The sequence below is a fragment of the Crinia signifera genome, chromosome 3, assembly GCF_055691185.1.
Source record: "Crinia signifera chromosome 3, ASM5569118v1, whole genome shotgun sequence".
In the NCBI taxonomy this organism is placed as follows: domain Eukaryota; kingdom Metazoa; phylum Chordata; class Amphibia; order Anura; family Myobatrachidae; genus Crinia; species Crinia signifera.
The window spans coordinates 238,054,235-238,076,516 of record NC_139219.1 but is presented as its reverse complement, the minus strand read 5'-3'; the positions used below and the strand labels follow the sequence as shown (position 1 = coordinate 238,076,516).

Below are 22,282 nucleotides of genomic sequence, written 5' to 3'. Positions count from 1 at the left end.
CGGTCCTCAAGGCACAGCAACAGTGCAGGTTTAGTGATATCCAGGCTTCAGCACAGATGGTTTAATCAGAATCCCTCAGATACTAATTAAGTCACCTGTGCTCAAGTCTGAATATCTACAAAACCTGCACTGTTGGTGTGCCTTGAGGACCGAGGTTGGGAATGCCTGCTCTAGGGTCAAGCACCTACAAGGTGTGTATACTGCTATTGTCACACACATTGGGCCAGTTTAAGACCTGCTCGCTGGGCTGCGATTGATCGGAGTACAGCAAGCAGGAAACCGCCACCACCATGCCTGCAAAATTCCACCTTACTAATGAGTTTGGATTGCATGTGCATGGATGTGTATGGGTATACCACTATTTGCATACAGCTGCTTAGAGGAAAAAACATTTGAATCTTCTCCCTGGTGCCTACAGCTGCTGCGAAGCCCTGGACACACTCAGAGGCTGCAAGCAAAACAGCCACTTCTGGGCAGGCACTGACGTCATGTTCCCACCCCTAGCAAGCGTAAACATGCTTGCATTTAGCCAGACACCACCATTGTTTCATTGGGTGTCCCCACCAAGTGCTAGTGGCCCCCCTCCCACATGCCCACTCCTAGAATGTGAGCTCCTTGCCAATAGAACAATTTGCCCAAGGCCCTTACAGCCGGGCCTAGCACGTGCGTATTGCGGCCAATGCGCAATACCACTAAAAACATCAGCCAGTGTCCAAAATCAGACCAGTGCAAACATGTCTCAATTGGGCCCATTGATACATATTGTATGCAACTGTGTTGATGGCTGGCGAAATTGCATTCACAACTTCATGTCCGGAATTCCATTCCCAACGCTGCTCTCATGCGCCACTTACCGACATTTTGATTTATTCTGTGCCACAGAAAGGCAGCTGGTACACTCTGATGTTACTGGCATGATGTCTCTGTGTCACAGTCCTGTATGACTGCCTTCCACCCAGAGCCCATCACAATGTTCCAAGGACATGGCCGCCACTATGACACCCAGGATCCCCTGACCTCTGGACATCTGTCAACTGACTCCAGCCTAGTCACACAGTTCAGCTAATCCCATGTGTACTTCCTGGTTCTGTGTGTGCTGCTGCTGCTGCTGCAAGCTGCAGCCAATCAGAATCCTTCTGGTGGGGTTATAAGCCAGCCTCCCAGAATTTTCCTTGCCTTGTACAATTTGTCAGTTTCCTTGCAAGTTCTTTAGCGTCAACTCCCAAAGCTCCAGCCTTGCTTCAGAGATCTGCATACTTGTGTCCTGCTGTACCTGCTTCCCTGGTTATTCCACTGCCTCCAGAGCATAGGCAAATCTAGGGGGTGGTCCGGGGGTGCACAGGACCACCCATTAGCCTATTTTGTAGCTGAGGGATGGGGCTTTCCAACGAGCCCAGCCCCTTGACTCTAGCCCCCTGGGAACCGGAGATACTGCCGGGCAAACCTGGAACGTTTTCCCTATAGGATAACATGGGACCCGCTCATTCCGACCCCCACCCAGTTCCAACGGCTGCCAGTTCCCCCATTCGGCATCACTGAAGCTCGAGGTTGATCTCAGTCGAACCCAAATCGCTGGGCCTTCAATCTGATACCAGGCTGGATCCATATGGGTTAATTGGTTCCAGGAATATTGAGGTTAAACCGATTTTTTCATTTCTTAAATGTAATTTCATTACTGTTTATGTTCTTTAAAGGCAGATTTCTCTGGAACCAAACAGCCCAGTTTCACGGGACCAAAATCATTCGAAGCCAACTCAAAAGTTCTTCAATATGATAATGGTCTCATGTAAATGGGTCAGTTGGTTCCGAAGATATAGCTGGTTGGTTAAAGGGGAGTAGGGAGAGGGGAGTGGTTGTCTCTCCCCCTCACACCAGAAAATGCAGGGACTAGGCAGTATATAAGGGGACAGCCTGGGAATGTCCCTGCATGATCCTGGGACCATATTCCCGGGTAAATCCCTGCATTTTCTGTTGTGAAAGGGGTATTATTTCAAACAGCCGTGACCTGCAGTGCTCTGAATACAGCCGGGCAGCCCCCTGCTCTCTGCCCAGCTGTCAATGACTGTCACCCCTGCAGCTGCCACTCCAATTCTTCTCCCTGCTTTCACCCCAGCCCGCCCCCCCCCTTTAATCATGTGGTGCTGGCGCCCAGCGTGCTCCCCCGACGTCACGCACAACAACAGTGCGCACAATATTTCAAATGTCCACTCGGCTAGAGGGGACACCAGGAGGGGAGTGGGAGCGTGCTCTGCGCTGCGCTCTGCTCCTCTCCCCATAGAAGCAGCTGCACCGCTCTCCATCTCTCCCTGCAGCAGCAGCAAAGGCTCATATAAAAATTGACAGTAAGTGGCACTTTTGGGGGCATTGCTTAAGTGGCGGTATGTGGGGGCATTACGCATAATGTATGGCTTAATGTGTAAGGGGCATTACGGTGTGCAGCATTATGTGTAAGCGGCATTATGTGTGCAGCATCATGTGTAAGGGACATTATGTGTTCAGCATCATGTGTAATGGGTACTATGGTGCGCTGCATCATGTGTAATGGGTACTATGGTGTGCGGCATCATGTGTAATGGGTACTATGGTGTGCAGCATCATGTGTAATGGGTACTATGGTGTGTGGCATCATGCGTAATGGGTACTATGGTGCGCGGCATCATGTGTAATGGGTACTATGGTGTGCGGCATCATGTGTAATGGGTACTATGGTGTGCAGCATCATGTGTAATGGGTACTATGGTGTGCGGCATCATATGTAATGGGTACTATGGTGCCATCAAGCAAGAACCCCCTAGCAATAAGCACGTAGGTAAGCAGCACTTATGTGGCAAATATGTAATGGGCATTACGGTTTGTTATATAGTATGTAATGGGCATCATAATGTGTGGCCCAATGTGTAATGGGCATTATGGTGTGTGGCCTTATGTGTAATTGGGATTACGGCGTGTGGCTTTATGTGTAATGGGTATTACGAGGTTTGCTAAAATGTGTAATGGGCATTACTCTGTATGGTCTAAAGTGTAATACCACACCCCTTTTTGTGATGCCATGCCTCCTTCCCATGAGGTCACGCCCCCTTTTTGCCGCGTGGCTACGCTGCGCAAAGGTCCCCCTACTATTGTGTCTAGATCTGGGACCACCCATTACCATAATTCTAGATTCGCCTATGCTCCAAAGTATTCCATTAATACCAACTCCAGTGTGTTCCTGTCTTCTGCACCCAGGAGTACTACACAGGCTCTTTTACTGAACTAATTTGAGCATCTACCACTATCTGTATCTACACAGGCTCTGCATATAATTGTCTCCTGAACTGCACCACTGTTTCCGTGACACATCATTTGCACCCAGATCTGAATACGTAGAGCTGGGTGAGACTTTTTTTTGTTTACATGCTTGTCTAATGCAAAAAAGCAGAGCCGGCCTTAGGCATAGGCCAACTAGGCAACTGCCTAGGGCATTTGGAATGCCTAGGGGCATCAGCAGCTTCTGCTGATTAAAATGATATGCAGCATGCCTATATTCTGTGTGTGAGTGAGGCTGTATCTGCATATGAAATAGTGTATTCATGGAAATTACTGTAACATAGCATTCCGTATGCAGGTACAGCCACAGTCGCACACAGAATATAGGCATGCTGCATATCATTTTACTCATCAGAAGCTCCTTGTGTGTGCTGGTCATAACATTGCAGATAAGATGAATTTTCAGCTAAAAAGGCACCGAATGGGTGCGCTGGTTCTATTTAAAATATTGCAGGTAGGGACACCAAAATGATGACTGCTATGATGAGGGTTGATGGTGCTGGGTAAGGGGAGCAGGGTCAGAGACGGAACTAGTGGCGGTGCTAGGGGGCAACAGTCAAAATCTTGCCTAGGGCGTAATTTAGGCTAGGGCCAGCTCTGCAAAAAAGACACTTGCATATAAGTCTGCAATAGCCCAAAATCACAGCTTTTATGGACAACCCAAAGGGCCTTTTTGTTAAAGAGAAATTAATGTAAAAATAAAATACTTGTGTTACAAAATAAAAGACAAGTAATGCCAAGGGGAAGGATATAGTTTTTGTGCAAAAAAAGATCATCAGCGAGTAGAAAAGTAGAGAAATCAGTTCCTGTGGAGTATAAATAATGAAGCCTATTAACATCATAAAAGGATGTGTTGTTGTAATTGGTAGAGCATTTCATAGAAGCATTGAACAGGAAAGAGAATTCCTTATGAGATGCACATTGCAAGAAGCATAGACCGCTAAGGCAGCAAATAGAATTAATTATGTGCATGAAGGTGAATTACTTTGCAAAAGATAAACAAACTTCTCCAGCAATAAGGGAGGCCCAAGAACATACTGTAAAAACCACATTGCATCTAGGGATGCTCAGTTTGCAGGGGTTTCCTAATATGGTTCTTTCAAAGCTACAATGTCTAAATCTATGTAAATTAAATTTACCAGATCATGTGGGAAGGAAGAATGCAAGAACAAAGGGCCTGGTTTAGCATGGATTGGTATGATAAGCTGTTCGTAGGAGCAGAGCCGGCGCCACCACTAGGCAGCCTTAGGCATTTACCTAGGGTGACGGCCACTGGAGGGTGGCCACTTGGAGCAGCCCCCCCTCCCCCGGATCAGGTGAGCGGCCCCGCCGCCTGCCTGCACCCCCCCCCCAACCCTGTCCGTCTCCCTGAGGCGGAGACGGACAGGGTTCCCGTCGCCCTGCCAACGGAGATTGAGACGCACATGCGCGTGAGATGCACGCGGGTCTCAGTCAGATGGTTAGCGAGGCTGCTGACGTTCTGGCGATTCGCCAGCAAAGAAGAAGCCTGCCCCATCTGTACCATCTCCTGCCTGCATACCACCTCCTGTGCATACCAACTCCTGCCTGCATATTACCTCCTGTCTGCACACCACCTCCTGTGCATACCAACTCCTGCCTACATTCCACCTCCTGCCTGCATATTACCTCCTGCCTTTATATTACCTCCTGCCTGCATACCACCTCGTGTGCATACCACCTCCTGCCTGCACACCACCTCCTGCCTGCATATTACCTCGTATTTGCATACCACCTCCTGTGCATTCCAACTCCTGTCTGACTACCACCTCCTGCCTGCATATTACCTTCTGCCTGCATATTACCTCCTGTCTTCATACCACCTCCTGTGCATACCAGCTCCTGCCTGACTACCACCTCCTGCCTGCATACCACCTCCTGCCTGCATATTACCTCCTGTCTGCACACCACCTCCTGTGCATAACAACTCCTGCCTACATTCCACCTCCTGCCTGCATATTACCTCCTGCCTTTATATTACCTCCTGCCTGCATTCCACCTCGTGTGCATACCACCTCCTGCCTGCACACCACCTCCTGCCTGCATATTACCTCGTATCTGCATACCACCTCCTGTGCATACCAACTCCTGTCTGACTACCACCTCCTGCCTGCATATTACCTTCTGCCTGCATATTACCTCCTGTCTTCATACCACCTCCTGTGCATACCAGCTCCTGCCTGACTACCACCTCCTGCCTGCATACCACCTCCTGCCTGCATATTACCTCCTGTCTGCATACCACCTCCTGCCTGCATACCACCTCCTGCCTGCATATTACCTCCTGCCTGCATACCACCTCCTGTGCATACCAACTCCTGTGCATACCAACTCCTGTGCATACCAACTCCTGCCTACTTACCACCTCCTGCCTGCATATTAACTCCTGCCTTCATATTACCTCCTGTCTGCATACCACCTCATATACCATCTTCTGATTGCATACTACTCCTGCCTACATACAGATGGAACAAGAAAGAAAAGAAAAAGTACTCTCTTTTTTGGGGGGCACGCTTTGATGGAGCAGCTCTTAACGGAGCTGCTCCTGGCTATAGAATCGACAATCACCGCCCAGCGCCAGCTGATGGAAGGGGGTGCGAGTGCATGAAAAGCACGCAAGCCCCCTTTCATCTGAGCCCTCTGCTGCCCCCCGCTATCCTGCCTCCGTTCCCCTCCGTTCCTACTTATCCTATTGTATTTCGTTCATCCACCCACCTATTTTTAGTATGTTAACTCTTATGAGTAGGGTCCTCCTTCCTCACGTACTCACCCTACCTCATTACCTCACCTGTGCTCCTGTCCTGTTCTTCCCTTCCTCTACTTCATCTTCAGTCTCCTCGACAATTTTGACACCTACTTCTGAACTGATGCTGATTTTAGTTCTACCAGCTATACCCCTATTTATACTGTATTTTTCAACACACCCTGTACGTTACCTTGTAATTTGTTTTTTTGTTTGCTATGTACGGCACTGCGGACACTTTGCGGCGCCTTATAAATAAACGTACTACTACTACTACTACTAGTAGTTAAGGCTGAATAAAGACTTGCGTCCACTACTCTGCAGCGATGGTCAGGTGGACTCAGTGGCGTAACTAAGTTTTGGGCGCCCCCCGCCTTTAGGGGGGGCGCCCCCCGCTGCCACCCCGCCAAGCACCACCAATCCCCCACCGCCCCGCTGCCCATGCAAACCCCCCCCCCCCCAATCCCCTGCAGCCTTACCTATCGCGCTGGTCCCGGCGGCTCCGTTCTTCTGCTGAGGACCACCACAAAATGGCCGCCCCCATACAGCAGACAGTTTCAGAGAACTGTGTGCTATATGGGGCGGCCATTTTGTGGTGGTCCTCAGCAGAAGAACGGAGCCGCCGGGACCAGCGAGATAGGTAAGTCTGCGGAGGATTGGGGGGGGGGGTGTAACTATAGCACCGCAGCCCCCGGTGCCCCCACATGCACAGCGCCCCCCCCCCCCACGGTGCTATAGTTACGCCGCTGGGCGGACTCCAAAATGCCCCCACCACAGGTGGGACATGGGAAAGTGACAAAAAATTGTGACTGTCTCACGAAAATAGGGACAGTTGGGAGGTATGTCTATTTAACATTACATTGTCAACAACATCATTTACAGATGTAGCAATATTCATCGTTGCTGCAATGAGGATGCATGTGCATATGCATTGTGGCAGTCTAGAATCAGGGTCAGGGTCTACAAACGTCTCACTCTAGAACAGGGCTGGGCAACACCGGCCCTCCAGATTTTGATGAACTACACATCCCAGCATACCTTGCATCAGTTTCAACATGGCCACATAGCAAAACTAATGGGATGTGTAGTTCATTAACATCTGGAGGGCCGGTGTTGCCCAGCCCTGCTCTAGAAGCTGCAATACAGGATATGTTATTAATATGTCACCGAAATATGAACATATGAATGAAAAAAGCAAACATAAAACCATAGATCGCTCTTCTTCTATACGTATCTTTTGTATTGGAAGTACAGTAGACATACCATACTTACACCAAAGTGAAGCAGATTCCATTTATAAAGGTATCTTTATAGACTACTTAATGATATCAGGGAAGAAATATGGGATTTTGGTAGGTTAAGAATGGTTTACCACAGTGGAGCATATTCTACCTACTGTATAAAGGTTTCTTTAAGAATCACAAATTCTAAATGTACATGTTCTTTAACATGCTAGACAAGGGTTCCCAGTGGTGCTGTTAAATAAAATAGTAGGCATACGCAACTTATGACTGGAGATGTTGTATACTGTAACTCTCGCAATGGTATCTTCCTTGCTTTAGATATATATGGAACTATCAGGTTGTTTTCTGGTGTTCTTGTTATTCATCTCATTGCGATGTGGGATTAAAAAGAGATGTATGTAAAATAATCTATTTTTATTATGTTATAACAGAGTAACACCGTATATACAAAGTATATGATTCAAAATAAAACCAATATAAAAACATCATTATGTATTCAGGGCCACCTCTGCATGGGTTCCCTATTTCAAAGGAAAGTGTAAGTGTCACTTAAATGAAGGGGTAGAAAGGACCGGACTGTACACCTGAAAAATGGTGTTGTTTATGTCTTTAGCCAGCTGTGATCCCCCACAAGATGTCCACTCGCTCCACCCACTCGTTTCAACCTAAAGTCTTCCTCAGTGTGTGAGGAGAGATCACAAAACATCATGCATTTATAACAACTTTTTTAAAGTAAATAAATGGTGGTAGATTTCACAAAGTTTGATACACATTATTTATTTTTATTTATATGGCACTACAAGGGATCCGCAGTGCCCAGTTACAGCATTCATATACAAGTAAACAAAACTAGAAAACAGTAACTTACAATCCAAGACATTATAGGACAAGCACAAAGTAACATATCTGCATTAGCAGACGATACTGAAATAAGTATTATGCCCCCCATACACGGTCCGTTTTTTTCGGTCCGTTCTGTACTTTTAAAGTACACATCGGATCGCATCCCTAGTGCATGCACTGCGATCCGTTCCGATGTGTACCTAGTACAAAAAGTATGTGCAGCACATACTTTTTGTACCGAACTATGTGATGCGCGGGAGCGCGCATCGCATAGTACAGAACGGAGCCCTACACAACGGACCGTGTATGGGCTCCTTAAGGGTGGTGTAATACTGAGAAATTAGATGCCATCAAAGGAAGTAGGGAGATGGTTTAAATACAAGAAAAGAGGGCACATGAGGAAAGAGGACCATGATAATGTAGGAAATTATAAAATTGGACCAAAATAAAATGAAAGAAAAAAAAAGATTTAGGAATCCCATTCATCTCAAAATTCAAGTCAATACAAAAAATAATTATAAGTAAATAATTATAAATAATTGGAGTATCCTATAAAAGGATCCAGTTGTTAAAGACCTTCACAGTGAAGCAAATTTTATATACTCTATAGCACAAAACTTGAGAAACCAAATTGTAAAAATCCTTTGTTATAAAATAAACCTATAAATTCGAAAAGGTTCTACAGGTGTGGTTCCTGCGCAATGTGCAAAAATGATAAATACAAGGATACTGTCATCCAACAATGCACATCTACACAGAAAAATAAGGACTTTCCCATCAGAGATTTCATCACTTGTTACAGCAAACACTTTATTTATCTCCTCCAGTGTTCCTGCAACAAACCATATATAGGGAGAACCAGTAGGAAACTACAGGCTAAGATGGCAAAACATTTGCAAAATATTCTGTAAGGGCGACCCACCCATCCTGTGTCAGCACATATAGAAAAACTCCATGAATATAAAGCTACAGAATTCGAGTTTTTTGTGGGTTTCAAAACTTTAGTGGAAGTTAGAAGAAAGATGTACTGTACTTGAGGAATCACACGCCAGAGCAGAAATTAATGTATATTCATTTAAGGTAGAGGCCCTGGGTGTCTGTGATAACTTATTATTTTGTGCCACCATCTCTATGTACAGTACATTCAGGTTCATCCCCATGTGTGTTTATCTTAAGGCCCCACACTAGTTCTAATTGTCCTAAGGACAAGTCGGACCAAATTCCCCCTGAACCCGCCAGGAGGCTCACATATGATTTGGCACTTGATGTGCCATTTTTACATGCAATAAATCGATTTATTGTATGTAAAACTCCAAGGGAGCTGCAGAAGAGGAGGGGGGCAGGAGAGATGGTCAGCGGTGCGCGGCGGTGCCAGGCAGCTGGCAGCGGGCAGAAGCTGCGGAGGGGTGTTGCAGGGCTGGGTAAGATCCTCCGCTGCTTATATGTCATTTTCATCCTTGCAAACAGGGAAACACATGTAGCGATGGCCCAGAATACATTCTAATGTTCTTATATTGGTATTATTTTTAATCATATACTTTGCCCATACGATAGGATTGTTCGCACCCTCACCTAGACAATGTAATGTCTATGTGCCCCGGGTGCGTATGTACACATGTACACTTTACCCGTGACAAACTACAGCACCTGTCAAACTATGGGCCTTATTCTAGTTCACCTCTTGTGCACCTCCTGTGCATACCAACTCCTGCCTGCATACCACCTCCTGTCTGCATATTACCTCCTGTCTGCATACCACCTCCTGTCTGCATACCACCTCCTGTGCATACCACCTCCTGTGCATACCAACTCCTGTGCATACCAACTCCTGTGCATACCAACTCCTGTGCATACCACCTCCTGTGCATACCACGCCCTGTGCATACCAACTCCTGCCTACATACCACCTCCTGCCTGCATATTACCTCCTGTCTGCATATTACCTCCTGTCTGCATACCACCTCCTGTGCATACCACCTCCTGTCTGCATACCACCTCCTGTGCATACCACCTCCTGTGCATACCACCTCCTGTGCATACCAACTCCTGCCTACATACCACCTCCTGCCTACATACCACCTCCTGCCTGCATATTAGCTGCTGCCTGCATATTACCTCCTGTCTGCATACCACCTTATGTCTGCATACCATCTTCTGATTGCATACCACTCCTGCCTACATACAGATGGAGCAGCTCTTAACGGAGCTGCTCCTGGCTATAGAATCGACAATCACCGCCCAGCGCCAGCTGATGGAAGGGGGGGTGCGAGTGCATGAGAAGCACGCAAGCCCCCTTTCATCTGAGCCTGAGTTCACTCTTAGAGGCAAATTCCTTCTTAGCTGGACAATGCAGGGGGGCAGATGTAACATGTGCAGAGAGATTTAGCTTTCGGGGAAGTTATTTTGTTTCTGTGCAAGGAAAATACTGACTGCTTTATTTTTACACTGCAATATAGATCTCAGTTTGAAGAAAAAACCTAACCAAATCTAATTCTCTCTGCACATTTTACATCTGCCCCACCTGCAGTGCACATGGTTTTGTCCAGCTAAGAAGGAATTTGCCTCTAAGAGTGAACTAGAATAAAGCCCTATATGACAGGCAGCAGCGCCGTCAGTGAGCTCAGCGCGCCCACAGGCAGCACAGCGGAGCCCGGAATGTACCACACGGTGAGCCACTGCTGCTGTCAGTGTCAGCCAGGAGGAAGCAGGTGCAGGAACATCCAGGAAGTGACTTCTTGCACTTACAGCAGACCCAATGGAGACTGGAGGTGCTGACTGCAGTGCTGAGTGCCAGGAAGAAGGTACTGTAACTAACCATTAGGGGAGGGGGCAAGCTGCACATCGTCCCAGACACCCAGAGGCAATATAATGTCCAATCTGGCTTTATTATTATAATATATGTGTCCCTGCACTCCACTTAAAAAAAAAAAAAAAACCTCCTTGTAATCTACAGAAAGTTGCACACCTGGTACCTTCCAGAACACTGACAAATAGCAGCATCAGCTCCCTCCCAGATACAGATAGCCAAGGGCGTAACTGCCATAGATGCAAGGGGTGCAGCTGCTATGGGGCCATCTTTACTGTCTAATTAATGTTTTACATACATTTATCACCGTCAGTTGGTAAATGGGGGGCCCTTACACAATTTTGCTATGGGGCCTACTGATATCTAGTTACACCTCTGCACAGAGCACTGCATCAATTGACTTCTATGCCCCCGAAATGCTACTGCTGTCGGCAACTGTTGTGGGCACTACGTATAATCAGCGCTACTAATAAGGGCAATGGTGGGCATTATGTATATAAGTGTAACACTCAGGTCTGAGGTTACTGGGATTTACCTTTCAGGAACATCTTCAGTGGCAACTCAGAATTCTTCACAGAGAGGCAGGAGTTAAACAGGTGACAGTGAAATAAAGGGGTTTTATTACAATTTCAGCTTCTTTAAGCAACAATAGCAATTGACACAATTTACTTAGTTACTCAAAGTCAAATAAATGCTGCAGATGCAACCTTTAGTATCTTGCCTTATTTTCAGAACATTATCCGGATTGCACAGTGTCCAAATGTTAAACCAACAGTCTATGCATGGAATTGTGTTTTGCAGTATCAGGACTAAACTTTGTAGTACTATAACACAAACAACTTGCAAAGTCTGGATGACCAAATACAGACTAGTCACATATAATTTCTGATTCAGCTGCTTGACTGGGAATGTCTTTACTGGCTGGGTCTGTATCACAAACAAATACCTGGCCATCACTGGTTACTTACTCACAGCAGCCAGGGTGCTCATCTCCTCTCAGCACTACTGTACCTTATAGCTTCACTCAATGTGGCTATGGAGGGATCACATAAACTCCAGGGCCTCCCAAAGTCTTTCTCTGCAGCTTCAGTGGCGGATCCGGGGGGGGGGGGGGGGGGGGGTTGGGCACCCGGGCATGTGCCCCTCCTGTCATTTATTTTGTAGCTGACGACCAGGGCTTTCCAACGAGCCCAGCCCTGTGTTTCTAGCCCCCCCGGGAACCGGAGATATCGCCTGGCAAACCTGTAACGTTTTTTCCCCATAGGATAATATGGGACCCGTCAATTCCGACCCCCACCCGGTTCCGACGGCTGTCAGTTCCCGCCCTGGCATCACAGAAGCTTGTGGTTGATTTCATTCAATTCCAAATCGCTGGGCCTTCAATATGATATCAGGCTGGTCCAAATCGGTCAATCGGTTCCAGAGATATTGCATGTAAACCAATTTTTTTTATTTTTGAAATGTAATTTCATAGCTGTTTATGTTCTTTGAGGGCAGATTACTCTGGAACCAAACGTTCCAGTTTCACTGGACCAAAATCATTCAAAGCCCGATCAAAACTTCTTCAATATAATACTTGTCTCATGTAAATGGGTCAGTTGGTTCCGAAGATATAGCCGGTTAAATGAGATAACTGGTTAAAGGGGGGAGGGGTGGTTTTCTCTCCCCCTCACACCAGAAAATGCAGGGACTAGGCTGGTGTAAAAGGGGCCAACCTGGGAATGCATTTTCTGGTGTGAAAGGGGTATTATTTCAAATAGCCGGACCTGCTGTGCTCTGAATACAGCCAGGCTCTGCCACTGTCAGTGGCTATCACTTCTGCCTGGCGGCGGCTGTCCCCCATTTACCACAAGCATGTATTCCCCCTTGGCAATGAGCATGTAATCCCACATGGCAACGAGCATGGAACCTCTGGCAATGAGCATGTAGAGAAGCAGCACTTATGTAGCATCATTTTTAATAGGCATTATGGTGTTTGGCATAACACATAATGGACATAATGGCGTGTAACTTAATGTGTAATGGACATTATGGTGTAAATGTTTAATAAGAGCCTTTGGTGGACAATGTCCCTATTTATGAAGTGTATTGTGAATTTTGGCTTAATCTGTGTGGCATTATGTGAATTCTGGCTCAATCCATGTGGCATTATGTAAATTTTGTCCTAATCCGTGTGGCATTATGTGAATTTTGTCTCAATCCGTGTGGTATTATGTGAATTTTGGCTCAATCCATGTGGCATTATGTGAATTTTGGCTCAATCCATGTGGCATTATGTGAATTTTTTCCCAATCCGTGTGGCATTATGTGAATTTTGGCTCAATCCGTGTGGCATTATGTGAATTTTGGCTCAATCCATGTGGCATTATGTGAATTTTGGCTCAATCCGTGTGGCATTATGTGAATTTTGACACAATCCATTTGGCATTATATGAATTTTGGCTCAATCCGTGTGTGTTATTATGTAAATTTTGGCTCAATCCATGTGGCATTATTTGAATTTTGGCTCAATCCATTTGGCATCATGTGTAAGGGGCAAGTATAATGGGGTCTAGTATTTTGTTGCATAATGTGTAGAAGTTGTATATGTGTTGACATGCCCCCTGTTGAGTGGCCACACACCCTTTTCCGGAGCGCGCCTTTGGAGCGCGCACAACTACATCCTTCACTTTTGTCGCCATGGTGGGCCTGTGTACTTTAAATGCCAGGGCCTATTTTTAATTCCATTCCCACCCTCTCCTGCCGCTCTCTTAGCATGTACACTGGCACCACTAACACCGCCCCTCCCCCACCCAAACCCTTTTTTATCATGGTGCCCCCCCTGTCATTTTATCCTGGATCCGCCCCTGTGCAGCTTAGCTGGCTATCTTCATGAGAGGTCAGTGCACTTGCTCCTTGTAACTCTGACTGCTCCAGCAGCTATCACTCTGCAAACATGCTCTCTCCATATGCTGGCTGACTCAGGGGGAGATTCTCTAAGCTAGAAATGCGGTAAAAACCCCGTTATCAGGGTTTTTACCGCATTTTGGGATGCTGTAAGCATCCCCCACTGGGTTACCGCGGCGGGGGGGCACCTCCAGAATAATCAGGCGATGCCACATAGAAGCCAATGGGCTTCTACCGCATCCCACTGCCGCCCCACAACGACCCCCGGCACGGACCCCCGCCGCCCCGCATCGCCCCCTCACCTGTGTACTGTGGACATTTTGTGTAAGGGGCACTACTCTGAAGTGTAATGTAAATAAGAAGCACTAGGGGCTGTGTAGGTCCATAAATAGATGTGTGCCAGTGGTGCCCTGGCGATTTGCACTGTGGGTTTACCATCTGGAAGCACCACTCACCGCCATTTGCCACTGCTATCAGAGCTTGTGGACGGGCAGCTGCAGTTATTGATTGGCTGTCGGACCGAGAGCTCTGATTGGCTCATGAGCTGGTGCCATACTATGATGCATATTGTGGAATGGTTATTACGGCATGTGGCCTAATGTGTAATAATGATGTTATTGGTACTGTTATGTGGCCATGCCCCTGTTTTCTCTGTGGTGGTGGTGGAGTCACAATTTTGTTTCTGGTGCTCTGTAATGAGAATAAGATTGTGCTACTGATTGGCATAATTAGAAATGGGATTACTATTGTGTGGCCATGCCCCTTCCTTGTGAGACCACACTTTTTGGGGGTGTGCTCTGTCCTTTTGTAAAATATGAGGGGGCGCAAATTTAAAGTTTGCAGGAGGGCGCCAAACACCCTAGCACCAGCCCTGTGTAGTTGCAATAAGATACAGCCGGGACGAGCCTGCCTATAGCTGTACATATTTATACAGGGACATTCCAGAGGCAGCTGATCTACAACTGTAACAATAGGTTGCATATTTTTGGATTAGATCATCTGTGAATCAGATCTTTATCATTCAATGACTCAATAAACAATAAAAGACCATAGAGACATATTGATTAATTTCATCAGCAGAGCTAATGCATTTAATAGTTTAACACCACTCATCATTGTGAAAGATTCTATATGAGTCTGAATTTCCCCTACAGCTAATCAAAATAATATGTGACTTGAATGGTTCAACAAGAAAAGAAACTACTGAGCTGAGATCACTGTGATGGAAATCTCTTATTTGTCAGTATGAGCGCGCAGCTGGTAGTTTTAGATCCATATATTGTATTATCATCTCTAGCTGCATGCTGAGGCTATAATACACTGCAACATGCAGTACATATTCCTTTGGATGCCTGGGATACACAAATCATCTTCATACCAAATTTCTGTATTACAAAAGAGTGTGATGATTAATCAATTGCCATGAGAAAAGGGAGAATAGCTAAATGCGTATGAATGGTGATTTTCTAAAAAGCTTTTAAGAGCTTTAAATTAATCATTTTTATTTTTTAACTGAAAACACCTTTAAAACGAGAAGAGTAATTGAGATCTCCATGTGATTTTATTGTTCGCTTTATATTTTTTGTCTTAATTGGTTAAAAAGACTATGGGCCTTATTCAGATCTGAGCTCAGTACAAATTTGTTCGGAAAATGGGCAAAACCATGTGCACTGCAGGTGGGGCAGATGTAACATGTATAGAGAGTTAGATTTGTGTGAGTTATTTTGTTTCTGTGCAGGGTAAATACTGGCTACATTAGTTTTACACTGCAATTTAGATTTCAGTTTCAGCACACCCCACCCAAATGTAACTCTCTTTGCACAGGTTACATCTGCCCCACCTGCAGTGCACATGGTTTTGCCCATTTTCCAAACAAATTTGTACTAAGCTCAGATCTGAATAAGGCCCTATGGGGTAAATGTAATAGCTATAAGCTATATAGATTGCTACTTTAATTGGTCAGACTCATCTGGAATTTTCTGCAGTTCGCAGACAATTACATTTACCCCTATGAAGGGACTAATAAAAACCCAAGATTATTCAAATAAAAATAATAAAAAAAAGAACACACACAGCACTAGGTAGAGAACACAACAACTGCCATTCAGACTGAGATCAGTTACAAGTTTGGCAATGTACAGTATATGCTCACCTTTCATCTACTTAAAGACCCTAGTTGAGCATATACCATGGAAATAAAAATACTGTATTAAGACACCATATGATAATATAACTAATATTAAAATGACTCTAGCATGCTGCATGCCCTAAAACAATAGGCTTTCAGTGAATAAGTAAGCCTGTGGGCCTGATTCTGGGTTGGACACAATGTTGATGTTGGACACAGTTGAACAATTGTTTCCTACTGTGCATGCATCTAAGTCACACTGAGCTTGACTTCAGAGTCTGTGCCTATATAATCACCATTGCGATTAAGACACACGTTCCTAGCATACCTCCCAACTGTCTCGCTTTCTACGGGAATGAAGCGTTTTTTGGGGACGTTCCCACATCCTGCTTGGGGCCGGCAGTGTCCAGTGACGGGGGGGCAGGGGGTAATGTTCAGCTAGGAGTCCCCCCAGTCATCTGTGAATATACGCTGTGCACATGTGCACAGCGTCTATTTATGCCTTCACAGTGGGGAAAATGGGGTCGTGGCCTCTCGGTAGCGTCGCGAGTACAGACCACATCCCCTTTTCGCTAGGCCTCCCCCAAAAATTTTCAGGCGCGTCTGCAGCACGCGCAAGCGTTCCTCCTCAAAGTTGCGAGGTATGGTCTTAGGAATGTTTGAGAATGTACTTCGTATTCCTTGGCAGTGATTGAAAGGTAACACAGAGGTAGCTATGCTGATGTACATATATGTACTTCTGTTTGGGTGTATTATGGAAGCATTGTAAGTGCGTTGATGAAGTGGTTTTGAACTCGTACGCATTCTGTAATTGCACAAATTGGAGGTCATAAAACATAAATATCTTATTTTAGGTGAGTTGTGTTAATAATCTCCTTATGGTCTCATAACCGCCTCACATGTGCTAGTGAAGCTAAGAGTGTCCACACAGCTAAAGTTTATGTGAACGCATCTCACTTTTATTAGATGAGTCAATAGCAGCAAATGTCTATGAAATAGAGAATACGTTTGTGCTAACAGACATTTTTGTTCTTCCTTTTAGTGCCTCTCTGAGATTTGTTTACTACCACACAGAAGGAACTTCAGAGTTGAAGAAGATTGATTGGTCATCCTAAAGGGACAGCACTTTGCAAAGTACTTGCTTGTTATTGTAGGAGTTTAATGACTTATGCTGAGCCCAGTGCATACCTCCCAAATTTAGAATCACGGAAGGAGGGACCCCAAATTTTGGGGGCATGTCCTGGTGGAAAGAGGGCATTATCTACAAATCACATCACTCCCAGAAAGGTATGGAAAACACCAGCGCAGTAGATGAACTGGCTTTAATATGGCAGTCCCCGGACAAGATTCCCGTAGTCTCCAGCACTTACTTCATATATCCATATACACATATATAAATGTGGATGAATGTCAGGAGTCAAATGGAGAAATCGGGGTCCCTGTCACAGTGTATTGGCATTGTGATTGCCTCTGTTTTTGTGCATGTGTGAGAGAGGAAGAGATTAGTAGTTACACTCGCTGCCAACAGATGGCATTGTTTCAGAGATCACAAACAGGCACTAGACACATATATAGATGATACAACAGAGCATATATGTTGGTATATGCTAAGCAATTCCCTCCCTCCCCCCCCCCCCCCCCCATTACTATAAGGTTGGAGCTGCAGCTGCCGCTGCCACTTATGTGCAAACTTAGCATTTTCTCACAAAGGCCAGGCTCAGTGAGAAAATGTCGGCGCATCTGCCAACTATGCAGAAAAGTGTATTATTAAAAAAACAGACTAGGGAAAGTACAAATTTGCGCTTATGATCACACTGTTACTGGTAGTTAATATATATAAAAATGTGGCAAATCAATAAAAAAATGAAATGGAAGACATATGAACATACGGGGCCTTATTTTCAGTTCACTCCTTATGGCAAATTCCTTCTTACATGGGCAAAACCATGTGCACTGCAGGTGGGGCAGATGTTTCTTGTGCAGAGAGAATTATATTTGGGTGGGGTTTTACTTCAAAGTGAGATCTATATTGCAGTGTAAAAATAAAGCAGCCAGTATTTACCCTGCACAGAAACAAAATAATTCACCCAAATCTAATTCTCTCTGCACATTTTACAGCTGCCCCCCTGCAGTGCACATGGTTTTGTCCATCTAAGAAGGTCATCTGTCAGAAAGAGTGAACTAGAATAAGGCCCACAGTGTCAACTATATCAAGCCTTGACAAGTGATAAAATGGAGAGTGATAAACCACAAGGCAATCAGCTCCCAAATATCATGTTACAGACTCTCCATTTTATCACTTTTGAAGCTTAGAGAATCTAGCCCATTGTCTTTCTCCTGCTCGCACCTCTCCCTCACAGTTGAACACACACACACCTGTAGCCTAACCCTATCTATCCACACACACACACACCTGTAGCCAAACCCTGACCACCAGTCACCCCCCACCCCTGCAGTTTAACCTTAATATTGCATACACCCTGGCATGCAGCATAACTGTGGCGGGGAAATCTTGTGATGGACCGTAGTCAGCCGGGAGGGTGAAGTGATATATATGAGGTGGGAGTATCCCCTCCCCCCTGGCTGACCACGCCCCCTCATGAGATCCCACCTCCATTAGGGCTGCTTTGAGAAATTTCACGGGCTGATTTTAAATCCCAATCCGCCCCTGCCTTCCGGGGTCCAGGAGGACCTGCAAGAAGGTAAGCCCAAGGGAGGGGGAGAGGGGGGGGGGCGGCGAGGCGGCGGACGGCGAAAACCTGCCCAGCAAAATCGGTGCGGCCGGGTAATAGTACATAGGAAAATGTGGTAAAACGGGCGTTTTACCGAATTTTCCCTTTAGTACATCCCGCCCAAAAAAGAGGTGATTTTGCCTATAGCAACCAATCAAGCTCTGTCTATCATTCTCTATTGCACCCTAGAAAATTATAGACAGCATCTGATTGGTTGCTATTGGCAACATCACTTTTGATTTTGAGAATCTATGGTAAATTTACCACTATGTTTTTCTTTTAGACTGTTGTTTCTGTTGTACTGATGACTAGGGGGCTGGAGGAGCAAAATTACCTGATGTTGTGGCATATACAGTAGCTGTTATCACAAAATGATTGGTGTGATATCAACCATTCAGGGAGTCAGCGACACACTACCTTGCTGGGATTGTCTTCATTATACAGATGTGGCATGGATTCCATGGATTTCAAACAGCAGTGTTTGGTGTCACATGCATATTGCAATTCATATTGCAATTCACTGTAGCAAAGCCAAGCATATTCTTTTCTCAAAATGTGTATCTTATGCACACTACTAAGGTAACAAAACTAAATTGTAAGCAAGCTCACCAATGGGGCTGGCTGTACGACCACAGCAGCTCCGCCCACCACATTTCATCATACTTAGAGGTGATGTTCTAACATCCGCACCCCAGCTCTGCCCCCTATCGCTGCCCATCGCATTTATAATTATCGCCTATGCACTAACATAAGCGATAATTATGGCAAAGGACAGCACTTGCGTTCTGTGCTGTCCTTTGCGGTGAGTCAGCGGGTCCCGTCGGGACCTGGCGGCTCCCCCCTCCCTCCCTTACCAAGCTGCTGGCTGCTGCTGCTGCTGTGAGGGGGCTAGCTCTCCTCCTCCCTGCACCAAGAAGAGGATCAGTGCAGGGAGGAGGAGGTCACAGGTCCGGGCAGCACAGCTCTGTACTGCCCGGACAAAGGTGAAGGGGAGGGGGGGCGATGCGGGGCGGCGGTGGGTCGGTGCGGGGTGGCGGGGGGTTTATGTTAAAATGTCCGCCCCCTTACCGCAGACAGTTTCAGAGAACTGTCTGCTTTATGGGGCGGCCATTTTATCATGGTGCGTCTCCATAGAATTGGTTGAAGCCAGGAGGGGAGCCGGGACGCGCAGACAGGTAAGCCTGCGGGGGATGGGGGGTGGGGGCATTACTATAGCACCGCAGCCCTCCGGCGCCTCCACATGCACAGCGCCCCCCCCGCGACCGCGGGGGCTGCGGTGCTAGAGTTATGCCACTGCTAAAGTGCAATACTGAGACTGTATAGGAGTTTCCCTTTATAGGTAATACTGACTCCCCATTGGATGCTGTGTTCAGATGACTGAAATCAGTGAGCTGTGTGGCTGTGAGTAGTCAGATGACTGAGTCCAACATGGCTGCACACTTGTTCCAATATTGGAAGGAACAGTGGTGTGAAGTTGAAGCATCAGCTGCTTGGGAAGTCACAGTGGGAGCCTGGAGGATAGATTTCATAGTTAGTAATACAGATTCATGCTCAGACTGAGGTATTGCAGCTTCTAACTTCTGCTAAGGAGACTTCCCAGGCAACAATCTCAGCAAAACAGGATATTCTGACCTGCAGGACAGGTGGCAGAGCTAAACCACAAGATTAGAAAAAGAGTAAATGGATTGTGACACCTACCATCTTTTTTGTATCATACTTTTATTGTAGTTTCATTATTAATATATTGATGGCTATACAAATGTTATACTTATGTTTCATTTGTGGGTGTTTAGTGTATGATTATTGACACCAATGGCCAGTCTGCTTTTAATAATTTCTTTACTACCACTGTGTACTAATTCAGAAACAAAGAGATGTTTCCATCTTGCCACTGATGGGATTGCTTCTGATTATTCACTACAGCAGAAGGCACAGTAATGTGACAGCTGGTCTCTTTCCAGCCTTAGCCATTACAGCCAATATACAAACAGTGCTCATGATTTGATGCAATCATGTCTAAAACGATACAGCAGGACACTGTTGTAGACCGTTCACTGTGTATTAAGAGTTAAGCCCAGTACACACCTTTGCAATCACTCGGCTGATTGGGTTAAACACTCCCAATCATCCGTAGTGTGCAGCCAGCTTGAACACCTGTGACCCCGTACACTCTGAACTAGAAATACTGTAGCTCAGTGTGTATGTTCTGCTACTGTATATGATTGGGAGGTCGACTGTGCTGCACAGATGTGACTTCCCAATCTGACATATGCAGTAGCATTTCTTCTGTATGCACACCTATACTATTGTGTAGGTATATACCAAGCATTACTGAGGGATTTTTTTTTATTTTTAATATACAACATCATTATCTAGTGGTCAAACCTTGCGCATACTCACATACCCTCCCATAAGGGCCGTGAGGGTCTAGAAAATCATGTGTAAAAGCCTCCCTCATTTAGTTGTGTCCCCCACATCAGCCCTCGCACCCTCTCCCTCTGAGGGTCAAATACTGCCATTCACAGCTCTTTTGGGTAGGTGGGGGGGCTCAAATGCAAATTGTGTCATTTAGTACCACCCCCTCCCAGAAAAGCCACAAATCACAGCATTTCCCTAATGGGGCGGGACAGATTTATATCAAGCCCCACCCCCAGAGAACCTGCAGAGAGTCTTCCTCTCCTAATACGCTCCTTATTTTTCGCAATGTTTGGTATATGTGGGGTCCGAGTTTGCCGGAGGTTTGGGATAATGGACAATCTTCAAGGTTTTTTTTTAAAGCAGCAATCTTTTACAAGACAAAACCTACATAGTTTTGCCTTTTAAATGATTGCTGCTTTAATAAAATATCCAAGATCGGCCCACAAACTCGGACCCTATTACATAAGCCCCATAATTTTGATAATAAATTATGGATGCAAATGCCCAAAATTCTACAGACATAAAAGTCAAAATGTTCCCCTGTGAACAGAGCTGACCCTAAAGTGTTAGAAAATTAGAGTCCATAGGCAGCAAAAAAGAAATGACATAACACAGTCTTACCATTTAAGCCAGGAAAGAATTCTCAATGGCTGTCACTTACTGTGAATTTATTGATGTCTCCCTGCTGTCTATGGTGCTGCTTCTTCTCTGTGGAATTTACTGTCTTATAAACTCTTTTCTGACTATGGTTTGAAACTTTTAAAATCTCCCCAAAGACACCTTTTTTCAAGAAAGCTGATTTCCACATTCTGGAATTGACAACCCTAGCATAATTCACAGTTGGAGGCTACTAATTCCTTTGGACTGTGAAATTACAAAAAATACTGTCATCCTTCTATTATATTCTATTATATGGTATGTTTCTATTTTCAATTTACTAAAGTTTAGAGCAAGAGTTGTTTCTTAACATTTTTAAGCTTCCCTTATTTTCTTTAATGTCTTTTATATCAGCTAACAAACTATTTAAGGTTCAAATGTGATTTCTGAGCATTTTAACCAAGAGCCTATGATGGGGTATTCAATCAAAGGTGATTTTTCAAATGATTTTCAGATGATTTTACAATCAAAATATTCAATTAAAAGTGCTGATTTCTCAAA

General features: G+C 45.4%; 1 long non-coding RNA gene across 1 annotated transcript in view; it reads left to right on the top strand.

Annotated features, from left to right (window-relative positions):
• The window catches only part of LOC146062683 (uncharacterized), a 181,697-nt gene extending 164,456 nt beyond the window's left edge, over positions 1 to 17,241 (top strand). The window contains exon 4 of the long non-coding RNA XR_014471462.1: positions 17,017 to 17,241. This is a non-coding gene — a long non-coding RNA (uncharacterized LOC146062683). The remainder of the gene's footprint in view (positions 1 to 17,016) is intronic.
• Positions 17,242 to 22,282: the final 5,041 nt, after the last annotated feature.